Consider the following 13,014-nt stretch of genomic DNA (forward strand, 5'->3'; position numbering starts at 1 on the left):
TCAGATCAGTTTCAAATATAAATGCTGCTGCCATGCTTGATGCTATCTCATAATTATTTTTGGGTCTCTCCTTAGTGGTTCTTTTTGATTTATTTATTTATTGATTAATTTTTCAGAGACTAAAGACCTAGTACAAGGATAAATTATGTGGGGCACCTGGGCTTGACTTGCATCAGGCAGATACAGAACTCAGTGCCATTTGGTAGGGGGTAACAACTACCCAAGACCCTTGTTCATATTTATGAAACCAGAAAAGAGCAAAGTTAAGCCATTTACATCTCATAACCTGGCTCTCATTGCTGTATGCAATTATTTATTAAGGTGCTAATTCATTTTAACTAAATGTTTCAAAACTCAGTACAAAAATAGAACAATAACAACATTTTTTCAAAAAAATAGTCTACCTGTTAATACCCTGGACTGGACATAATCAAGAAAACAGGTTCAGTCAGACCTCTCTTCTCTCTCTCTCTCTTTTTTTTTTTTTTTTTTTTTTTTTTTTTACAATGACTTTTGAACTGTGTGTTATATGGCTTCTGGGTGACATCTTGAGATTAATCACTAAACAACTCCATATATTCATAATGAAACTTTTCTTACTTTGAATCATTTCTGGTGTGTGTGGCCCCTGCTACACTTAATTTAACTCAAGGAGGTGAAATTCATATCTTCATTGAAAAGATGACGTGTAAACATGCTGACTGCACTGCCTGTTGTGGATTGAATTTTTACTGAATGGTATCAAAGAAAACTCTAATTTTCTCTACAGCAGGGAGTACGTTTTAGGACTATGAATCCTTCTAACCTCTTTGGTAGTCCTCAGATTAATGTAGTTTATGTCATTTGAGATTACTAGTAGATGTCACTGAATTCAGAAGATTCAGTCAGAGAGGGACTACCACTGACATTTGTGAGCAAACGATGCCATTTCTAGCTTTACATGCCTCTTCTAAAGCTTGTTGGAGCCAGTATGTTTTCTGTGGACATGAGAAAGTTATATATAAAACCTTACAAGTATAAACAAAATCTCAACACTGACTTGTTCTGGAAACAATTACAGAGGATTCTATTCCTAACAGTGCACAGTGATGTCCTTCTTTTACCTACATCTGAATATTCAATGCTAATCCTCTTACTGCTTATACCTTGCTTTAAACTATTTTGGAAAATGTGAATATTGAATTATGAATGCATGAATATTATGCTAAAAATTAACTTTGGGTAACTTGTCTAGAAAGATGTCGTGAATGTGAGCTGATGACAAGCTTAATTAACATCAGTGCAAAATGTGAAAGATGAAAAAAAAGGTCAACCAAGTAAGTAAAATTTAAAAATAACTAAAATAAAAACTTCCTGTCAGACCATTTCACATGAACTAACCTTACCTGAAGCACTATGTATCTGTTCATGTGAACAGGTACTAATTGTTGGTACCAGCTGCACAGGGGGTCCTGCTGCGTTCTTGTCCTGCTTGGCTATTTGCAGTGCAGCCTTTGTACGTGTTGAGCACAGATCAAGTGTTTTCCTCCTCCCTTTGTCTCCTCTGAAGGCAGAAGTATATGTCCTTTATTCCACTGTGCTTGAGATTCAGTTCTGAAGTTGGCTGAGGGGGCTTTTGGCTGAGCATATCAGAAATGGGAACGTTCAGTTTTGCCCTACCATTTCTGTCTGTCATGACCACCAATGAAAAGACATCATGTAGCACTTCGATGTTTTTACCCTGTTGAAATCCTTTCCAAAAGGCAGAAAATGAAAGGAAATACACTGAAATGGCTAGTTTGAAAACAAAACCACACTTCAGCCTAATAGGAGCTCCTGACAATACCATTGGAAAAATTGAGAGATGTAAACAATAGGTCAGGCAAGAAGTTAAGAATAAACATATATACATAATAAAAGCTCTTGTCAGACCACTTCATAGTCCTTTACAAATCATTATGAGGGAGAGCTAAAAATCATCAGTCTTTTTAGGGATAACACAAATCTTCCTTATCCTGCCTTTGGCAACTGTACAGATTTTGTTTTGGGGGCACTTTTGTTATCTGAGGAAGTAATACAGCATTCTTTGTGTAGGTAGAATCTGAGTTATATATATTTTTTTCCCCTTCCTTTTTTTTTTTCTTATAAGCTTTCAAGAAATCATTATTTCTTGTTCATGTTTTCCACTATCACAATTCTAATATTACACCAGAGACTTATCCTTACTCTATTCCCTGTAGTCTCATAACCTTATTTATTAAGTCTTAAGAGAATAATTGCAAAGAGAAAGGCTGATATTTTTGTGATTTTATTATTATAGAATTGGAAGTACTGTGCATATACTTTTACGCTATACATGTCTTCAGTGTGCCTTGCCCTATCATACAAAATTTAGTATAATAAAGTAAGCACAATAATAAATAAATAAACCATACCAAGAAATTGGATTTGAGTGTAATTTGCTAAATTGGAAAAATCTGTCAGTCTTATTAAAGAGTCCTGCATTACACGGTATTGTAATAAATCAAAGTCTGTCAAGAAGAAAAAAAAAACATCACAGAAAGGTGCTTTGATGATAATTCTTCTTTTACTTCTCATGAGAGGATTAGCTCAGGGTCTTGAAAGTGCAAAGGAATCCAATCTGTCAACTTAAAAGTCTTTTTCAATGTGCAAATAAATAGATGAATTTCCTTAAAAAGTCAGTGTGTCACCTCCAGGTAATGAATCTCATATTTTCCTCTAACTCCCTGGAAGTGGTAGGTACATGTATTTTCTGACATTTCTTTTCCAAACAAAACTTCTCTTACAAATTCCTTTTCAATATTGGAACAAGGAGCCTGACATGCATAAAAAAAATAATAATAATAAAAAAATAACAATAAAAAAAAGAGAGAGAGCACTCTGGGTTTGCTACTTATGTAATATTTTGAAGGTCTGATTTCTTTCTAATAAGTTGTAGTCTGATTTACCTATGAAAATGTTTTGCAAAGACTGCTGATATTTGATATTTAAGACAATGATTGAACAGTTTCCTAAATAACCATGAAAATATACTTTTGAATATAGAATATTTTTCCACTGAGGGAAGGCAGATGAATTACGGTACCTACACATAGTGGTGTGTCCTTATCAGAAGACACTATCTGTAATATTACACAGATATTACACTTGACATTTAACATTTCAGATGCTGGTGTGAGTCTGTATATGACTTAAATCAGTTACATTAGTATGACATTCTGCAAAGCCAAGGATGAAATGCACATCTGAAGTGCTTAGGAGTTTTGAACAATTCCCAACCTTAGTCTTTGACTTTCTCCAACAAAATATATCTAGTAAAACACCCATTTAACAAAGATAAATTCACATCTGAGATCTTTGCCTTCAGCTGTATTATTTTTATACTGGTATGACTTTTTTTTTTTTTTTTTTAGTAAAGCAGAAATTCTTTAATAGTTTTCTTTGTTTGTTTGTTTGTTTTTGTAATCCTTTATCCTTGTTATGTGGTGTAACAGGAAATTACAATGTTTTTTTAGAGTCCTTCAGCATGTCAGCAAATATTCTCTGGACTGACAAGACAATCTTAACATACTGTCTCCTAAATGTATCATTATATTTCATTCAAACAGTAGACCACACTGTTTCTGGCTCTTTCAAGAGCTCCTAAGGATGGCTACCGCTTAATCACAGTGAGCATTAGCACTTAATAATGTTGGGTTTGTGCTGGAAGCTGATTCCTACAGAAGAATACAGAGAAGGGAATTTAATATAAAAGCAGGGGTAATTTTCCCAGCATATACATTCATTTAAGAAAGAGGCATTTTCCTTTCGTTCAAATGATTAAGGTTATACTTTCAAGAGAAGGAGGCAGAAGATAGAGATGCATTGAGGAGAAGATTACTGAGATGAAGACAGAGAAAAATCAGTATATAATGTTAGAGAATGTAGAACATGAGAAAAATATGTCATATTAAAGGCCTAAGGGTTTTTAATCTATTAGATTGAGAGACAGAAAATGAGTAAGACAATCTTATAATCAGAGCACCAATATAAATAGGTAAAAGCGAAATTAAGGAAAGGCAGAGGATGGTGAGGAACTGTGGTTGTATAAAAATGAAAAATCTGGTTGAGAAATTCTTCAGCTAGGATAGAAAATAGAGCAAAAAGAGCTGAGGGTATTACCAAATGTTATGGGTGCAAAGCTGGTGTAAATCAATGGGTTCAGGAATATTGCTATGAAATGCTATGCTTCAAGTTGGAAGGGGTCTAATGGATAGAAAAAGAATTCACAGACCTGTATATTAGTTCTGCCTTTCCCAGCATGACTGTAGGCAAAATGCCTCAGATCAAAAGCCATGTGTCTCAGCTTTACTTCATGTGTGCTGCCTAAATGTGATTTCCCTTAATTCTTGCAAAAGTCCTTGGTGTATTTTAAGTGTAAAATGTTATAATGTATTTAGGACTCTGCCTGGAAAAGAACAGCAAGTCTACTTGTTTGTGTGTCAGTTTTCCCATTCGTTTTTTGATTCATTCACTTGTTTTCTGCTTTTTCAACATTTTTGCAACACTCATCTAAGCCAGATCTACTACATTATCTGCCATATAAAATGATAGCTCTTTATTTTCAGGACTGAAGGTAGTTAGCTTCCTTTTTCTTTCCTCCCCTCCTTCCAACCAGGCATTCATTGCTGCTTCTTTTTAAATTACAGTCTTTCTTTGTGCAACTGTTCCATCATTCCTAGAATATCTGGCTTCAGGCCAATACAAGTTTTATTTGTCATTCACTTCTGGGTATTAATCGTCCCATTAATATTGCAGTTCTTAATGGTGGGTGCAGACATTATGTTAATGTCTGCTGTACCTTTTTGGTTACGGGGGAGCATTTCTAGTGACAAACTGTTCCTAGAGGGAACATCTGAAAAGTTAAAACTGTATAGTAAATTAAACACACAAAAACTTCCAAACATATTGGAAACATACATGTATTTTGCCTCTTAGGTATTGTGACCTTTGAGTTATTCTACTTTAAGATCTTTTATTTATTTTTTTATTATTTACTTTCAATACTTTATACCTTTTAAGATACATGGAAAGAAACTACTCACTATTGAAAATATCCATGCAGCAAACATTTGTTTTAGCCCGTATCTGGAACTGTCTCATGTTTCAATCAAACTGGTGAGCAGACCACAAATCACCTGTATGCAGAGAGCAGCACAAAAGGGACTCGGGAAGGACACACCTGCCTTCCACTGAAGATGTTGCTCTGATTTATTCACAAATGGAGCAGAAATACTTCTAACACGTCTAAGTCCTAGAAAGACCTTGTCGGTTCTGTAATCCATCAGTGTCCTCAGAACAGTGATGAAGATCATCACGCACATGACTGCTATATTATGTGCAAGAAGGCACCTAAAAAGATGACAGATATAACTTCATCACATGAGGTCATTTGCCTTATGTGATGAATTGAATTCTCTTTTGGTTCTAGGGCTCATCTTTTATCCTCTGTGAACTTGAGTAAACAGAACATATTTGTCAGATTTCTGTTCTGTGTTTTTTTTGTTTGTTTGTTTGTTTTTGTTTTGTTTTGTTTTGTTTCTCCACTCTCCCCTTTTTGCTTTAGAGACAAACTGACATCAATGGATGCTGTGAACTTGCATTTCTACTGTGCTGTGCTGCTTTTTGTAATAATACCAGTGCTTAGGATTTAGCAGACCTAGTAAAATACAAGAGATACACAGAGTGAGAAAGATCTAGTTTCATACTGTGGATACCTTGGGAAAAATCTCTGAGTGTGGGAAATTAGGAATTTATTTTCTACCAAACCTCAAGTCACTAAGTAAATATCTGCAAGAAAAGTATGTGTACACCTCTGTGTCTGCTACTAGTTACAAAATTGTCTCTTTAAAAAAGGATGAGCCTAGCTGCCCTGTGACAATGGCTCTATTTGATTTTCTCAGTCTAGTAATTTTATCTTTAAATAGTTACTTTGTTTTTTCACCTAGAGATAATTTTGTCTCAAAATCAAGAAAAGATGTGACATCAGTTCTTTCTCATTTTTTTCTTGTAACACCTTTAAATTGTAACATCTTTAATTGCAGTTTATTGAAGAAAAATAATTTTCTCTTTTTCCCCCTTGAATTGTAATTTCCTTATGTATGTTGGGGAGTCAATGCAATATTCAACTGCTAATGGAAATGCATGTGACGTGTCTGACTCATGGTATTTTGAGCAAAATTTCGTTGTCTGGTTTGTATGCAATATTTCACATTTTAGTTTTGTATGCCGGTGCAGAAATATTCTCTGAAGTGTATTGCGGTTATTTACTGTTTGTTTTCAGATAGACATGAACATTACCAGATAAACAGGGAGAAAATGTACTCACATAGTTCAGATGTCTGAGTATCTTGAATTGAATCCTGTGTGTTTGAGATGTTTTACCAGTATATTCAAGGAAATGATAACACATATTTTAGATGCTCTTGGAGCTTCCAAATTCACAAGAGGGTATATTTTCCCCCTCACCACTTCTACATGTGTACTCGGATTAATGCAGATGTGAGTTATGCATTAGCATCAAGGGGAGAATTTTACAGCAGCAACTGAGGCGCAACAAGCCTGAGTGGGTGGTGAGGAGGAGAGAATAAACAGTGACTTTCCAGTAGGAGTTTGAAAGGCTGATGAGGAGTCTGTCTAGAGAAAGACATCTCATCTCTTCTCTTCTGCTGTATTGAGACTGTTAGCCTAGACACCTAAAATAATGCACATTATCAGGAGACTGTTGAAGGATCCAGTGCTGCCCTTATCTGCTATACAGCAGATACAGATTTATTTTTGTTTGTAGGTAGAAGAATTCTGCAGACTTAAAATTCCAAGTGGTATTCAGTCTGGAAAACTAAGCAAAGCAACTCCAACAGCAACTGAAGACAAAGAAAAACAAGACAACTAATTTGGTCAGAGAGGTCAGTATTTGAGACTTGTAGGGCAAATGGGAATTGAAAATGTAGTGCAGAAATATTTGGAAACCTGTGTTTTAATAACTGTCAGGAAGAATTATTTGAAATCTTTCCTTATTCTCTCTCCTTTCCCCTCCCTTTCCCTCCTCCCCTCCCCCCCCCTGTTTTTGGAACTTTTTGAAAGCATGAAATGCCTGTGTAAACTGTCCAGTAGTGATTTTAATGACTTCTTCCTTCTATGTATTTTTCTCTATGGTTTTAAACAGCTTTAACGCATAGCAACTGCTACCATGGACAAGTGCACAGCAATGAGAAAACTAAGGAGTGTGAGATGTAGTAGAAGGAGAAACAAACAAACAACAACAAAAAAAAGAGTAGAGGACACTCAGAAATCGTGACACTTATTACATGTGAAAAAATTTTATATCTTATTAACCACTGATGATTATGTCAGAGGGCTTGGTTTTCACTGAAACATGGAAAATCCTTGCTCATAACGTTTAATCCTCTGCTACTGCAAGAAACTAGCCGGTTCATATGCTCCTCAAGCTACACTGTGTAGTGAATAAATTACCTGGTAGCGCTACCAAGAAAGTAACCATCTGGATCAACATGACAACTTTTTATTTATGCACCCAGTATCTAAAGGGTGAGGGTAAATCCACCAGTAAATACAGCCTTTTCCAATGCCCATCTCTTCCAATGCCACAAGTGCTTGTCAGGAGCTGCTCTTGGAGGCAGCATTGATAGGCTTGGTAGACTTAACCCTGAAAGGCTGTCCATGCCTCTGGCTCTACCTGTGAGAGCACTTGGAGGCATATAGAGAGACATGAAAGCGTCCCTATACCCAGATATCCGTTGGACGGGAGCTTCAGAACACCCTGCATAAAGTAACATAGTCATAACCGAAGTAGATTTTATTCAGAGTAGTTAACAGTACAATCAAGAGTCTTTCTAAAACCACGAACTGACATATCCCTTTTAATATTGTTAACAGGGCTTTAAAATCCAATCCTCAGGTGGTATTCTGATAGAAAACTAGAAAATAAAATAATTGTTCTTTTTAATACTACACAGTATTCTTCACCAACATCTAAATTCATTTAAAGAAAAGAGGACAAAAATCAGTATCTTTGTTTTCAGACGGGAAAGTGAAGGCGCAGAAAAGTGAAATAGCTTGTCCTAGTTTGTGCAGAAATCTGAGTGATCCCTAGTGATCATTAGTAAGAATTCAGACTATTCTTGGCTAATGAGGCCAAAATATAAGACTTTCTGGATGTGGCTGAGACAAGCTCAGAAACAGTTTATTAAACTGGAAAGTTTAGTACATATTTGTTGCGAGGACATTTGTTGTCGACGGAAGGAAGACACAGACGCTCAATATGAGTGATCAGTGAACTTCGATTTATTGGATAGCTCAGTTGTCTTTTATCTAATTCAATATAATTAGCTCATACATATTGCAAAAGCTAAGCTCATGATTGGTTAGTGCATTTCTCTATTTTATCAGCTAGTTTCTCACTCCCATCAACCGAAATAACACAGTTAGTGCTTTCCCAAACCTCCAACGGATATCGTGTCCTTGTGCCTGATTAGCTCCCAGACGTTACGTACTTTCTCAGACTCATATGAGCTGCATTCGATACTTTCTTAACTCACGACCTCCTAGCTGCTCAACATTCACATGACCTACTTCACTTAACCATTCCTCCACACATATTATAACATGTTCCATTTGTATTGCAGAACAAAGGCAAGAACAAGAAAATCCTCAATTTGGGATATTAGTTAGAATAGGGCTGTGCATTGTTTTCAATTATTCATGTTGAGATATGTTAGAAAAAAATGGCAGCCAGTTTACAATCATCCTAATTTAACAGTATAACCTTAAGGTTATGCACCAGTCTAGACTGATTTATTTTAAGTTTGTTTAATTAATGTGGAGGGTTTATTTTTTAAAGTATTTCAATGATCTCCATATTTGAATTCGGTGGAAATAGTAGAGGATTCCATTAAGCTCTGACTTTACTAATGTAATTTGATGGCTCAACATCTCAGTGTGCCTAGTTTTCACTATTTGTTCTGCTTTAAGATTTGACATGATCAGTCAGATCTGAGAATTATAATTATGCAGTCTAGAAATAGACTTCAAGATTTCTAGTCCCCATAGAAAAAGCCAATGGGTATGTAATTAAGAACAAGAAAAATGCTTGACCTACTTTTTGAGTTGAATCTAAGCTTCTGATTGATCTATCTTTATTTCTTTCTATTGATCTATTTATCTGCCTATCCAGTCTGTCACTAATAATCTTGACCTTATTTTCCATTGATTGATCATTTAAACTAATTTCTAGTCTGAATGCTGGTAATTTAATAATGTGAACCAATTAGGAGTTAAATAGAATCAATAAACCACTCTGTGACATCACTGAGAAAAACACTGAAGTACCACTGTCTCATTATCCCCTTCAGCATATTCTTTTAATATTTTTAGAGCTGGAGTCAACCAAAGATACTACTGAAACTAGGAATATAAGTCATGACATGATGTTACTTTTTAGCTATCAAATTTTTCCATCTTCAGATAATAAAAGCCAGCAAAGGCTGTTATTTGCTTAACCTCAGCAGGTACTCTTCATCTAATCAACACCTGCCATGGGAAAAAGAAATGTTTTACTTCTCAGTCCCACTTTTATCATGTCTGTAATCCTTGTTTTCCAGCTGTTGTGTCCTCCACATCTAGCCTGGTATCTTTTTGGCCAATCATTTCACAGCTCAGGTCAGTATAATCGAGTGAGAAGTCACCATTTTGCTGAGAGTTTTACATGTTTCCCCCATAGAAAATTTGATAATCAGTATTTCTGATACTGGAAATATCAGAGGTAAAGAGATGGATAGAAGACAGTAAAGCATGTTCATGATAACTGCACATAATCACGTGCTTCCTCCATCTGAGGCATGGTAATCATCATGGTGTCATCTCACAGGTACATACAAATATCGGATTCATTAAGAATCCAAATAGAGCTGATCCTGTAGTCACATGCTTTCAACTACTTCAGTTGACTTTATACGATTTCTGCTTTCAAAGGAAACTGATGGTCACTCCATCTTTTGCACAACACTTTTTGCTAATTTCTGGTTGTTCCAGCAAATACAAAAACAACCCAAATACCCAGAAAACAGTTCATAGCCTGAAAGAAGCAAGATTACAAGATGTGTTTGGGGATGTTTGTAAAATTCTCCTTCTAAACCTGGCAAATATTATGGGGAAAGTTTTGGAGTTGCTTGCAAAGAAGGACCCCTTTCTTACTGAATATCTTTGAGAAAAAGCTATTTTCTTATCTGTTTCCTGTGTATCTAAGTGAGCAAGTAACCATACAAGAACCTAAGAAAAACTAGAAGTGTCTGAGATCTCTTAAGTTTTCTCTTACAATATATATGTCCCTTTTATTCCTAGATTAAAAGCTTTTCTGGTCTACCCATTGTTTGTATTAGATGGATTGTAACTATTATTTCGTGCAGCCTTGTGTACAATTTATCATTCCCACCTCTGGATGGTGACAGACACATTCTTCTAGCCCAAAAGAGCTGGACCGTATGTAAGTGTTAATAGCATACATTAGCACAGTTGTAAGCTTGTTTACTTTCCTGTGAGCCCTATCAGATGTTGCTCTTTTTTTTTTTTTTTTTTTTGGAGTTTACTTTGATTCATTTTGTTTCCTGCCTGATAAATTAGTCCTAGCAACAAAACCCAGATTATTATGGTTTTAGACATAAGCTTCTGTGAAGGTGCTAGATAATGTCCATGTGCCATTAAGCAGCCAAGCTAATCCTTTCCCTAAAATCTCTAATTCTTTGTAATCCTCTCCCTAAATTCTACTTTTCCAGATGGAAGGACAGTAGAGTGGTACTGGACTGCTCCTCACCAAGTTCTGATTTAGGGTTGTTAGCTCCATTCTGCACATGTCCCTTCTGTGTGCCAGAACAGATTAGCTCTACTGGCTGCTGTTTAAATCCAGATGTTTGCCACATGGATAATTCTTAGTCTGTCTGAAAGCCCAAGACACAGGAGGGGAAAGAGAGCACATGCCAAATAGCTGCCTACTGGAATTCATCTTGCCAATTACCTCATTTGGGGGGAAGCAGGTAATGTGTAGCAGCCAGGCCCACAGATAATTTGCACATCAACACCCACATCGGTATCTGCATGACACAGCCACCTCCCGACTTCTATTCTCTTATGTTGGCTCTGTTTTGAGTTTCAACTGTCTAAATTGTGGATGGCATGAACAGAACAAGTAAGAGGCACAGCAGTGGCATAGCAGACTGTGCCAAAGTATTACAAGCCTTTCTAAGAGCAAAAAAAACCCTTAAAAAAAAAAAAAATTGAAGGAAAATAAAAGAAAAAACAAAAAACACAGAGGAACAAAGAAACAGAAAAACCAAACCCACCCAAAACACATAAATTATTATTATTATTACTACTACTAATAATAGCAATAATAAAAACAAACAGCAAGCAATTAAGGCAATATTTTAACAGGCATCTGCAATCAGAAAGGCAAAAACATCACTGGATTGCATGAGGGAATGAGAGAGAAGAAATATCGGGATATTTTAATGCTTTTACAAAACCAAATGATATGTCCTCTTTTTCAATTATAGATGCTCAATGTTTTTTAATCTGTTGTAAAAATGAAGCTTTATCAAGGGGCAATAAAAAGTTTTTTGATATTGGAGGTGCAGGATCGGGAAGAATCTCCTCAAAAGAAGTGTAGAATTAAAGCTGTATGAGAATGCCGTTAGGATTAGAAGCATGGTCCATCCATCCTCCTCCTTTCCTAGTACAATGACAGCTGCAGAGTTATCTGTGAAAATAGCCTTATTTTTTCAAGACTGTTGTCATTTATGTGCCAAAATTACATGTACTGTTGTACCAACCAAAGTTAGATCTTCTGGCCGTTAGGCTTCTTGGATACAGTGATCCTTACCAGGTTGGTCTCAAGGAAACTAGACAGGATACAGCAGTATTTGACACTATTTCTGAAGCTTCTGGATTGATAGCTTTACAGTTTACTTCCATTGTGAAAATTGTTTTTCATGGTGTCCAAAGGGACTGCCACATAGAATTTGCAGGAAATAACACTCCTGTTTGACAAACAAGCTCATTGGCAAGAAACACTGACATCGAGATCCAGTATTGAAGAGAGAAACTTTTGTGATAAAACCTATCAGATGAGCTATGTCTCTAATATCCTCTATGCACACTTTTGCTTTCTTAAATTCTCTTGAATGACAGGATGGTCATTATTCACCACTTGAGGGAAAAAAAACAGTAAGATGCGATTTTCAGTGACTATGTTGTATAGTCAACTGAGTTTACATATACACATTTTTTTTGTTTCCTATCTTGCATAGCATGCCCTAATAATAATCCATCCTGCAAAGCATCCCAGCTTAGGATTCATAATGACAGAAGAAGTTTGAGAGAAAAAAGGTGGGTAGAAAAGAAGGTTGTAGAGGGAATAAAAGTTCTAAAGAGGGAAAACTTGGATGAGTACAGTGAAAAAGTAACAGTAATTAAATGGTAGTTCCTCTCCCACTGGCATGAGAAAAGGGAGGAAAAAAATAAATTAGTCATACATATTTTTTTGTTGTTGTTGTTTAATCACAAGCTATTCCATAAATGGAAAACCAACACAGCTCAAAATAAATCCTGCATTAATCTACAATCTAATCTAAAGTCTACATATTTCTATTTATCTTCTGGATTTAGAACCTAGTTCAATTGATGGATTTCTCTGAAGAGCAAATGAGGGTTGTCCATTTCCCTTCCCAAATCCGTTATTAGGGTTGTTCTTTTAATTTCTTTTTCATGTAAGCTTCTTTCTGCATTATTTCTAAACCTTGCTATGAGTAGATTTGCAAAAAGTGAAATAAAGTATCTGGAGACTCCATTAATGGAGTCCATTCATTAATGATAAAAAGCATTGGATAAAGACTCTTGCAACAGTGGAGTTTTCTAACAACATTCAAGATGTCTTCTAGGCACTCTTCTTCTTTATTTACTTTT

The 13,014-nt window shown here is 35.7% G+C and overlaps 1 long non-coding RNA gene across 1 annotated transcript in view; it reads right to left on the reverse strand.

Moving 5' to 3' along the window:
* The window catches only part of LOC311444191, a 433,978-nt gene that overhangs the window by 18,204 nt on the left and 402,760 nt on the right, over positions 1 to 13,014 (reverse strand). The window lies entirely within an intron of this gene.

Source organism: Aythya ferina, assembly GCF_964211825.1.
Source record: "Aythya ferina genome assembly, chromosome: 13".
In the NCBI taxonomy this organism is placed as follows: Eukaryota; Metazoa; Chordata; class Aves; order Anseriformes; family Anatidae; genus Aythya; species Aythya ferina.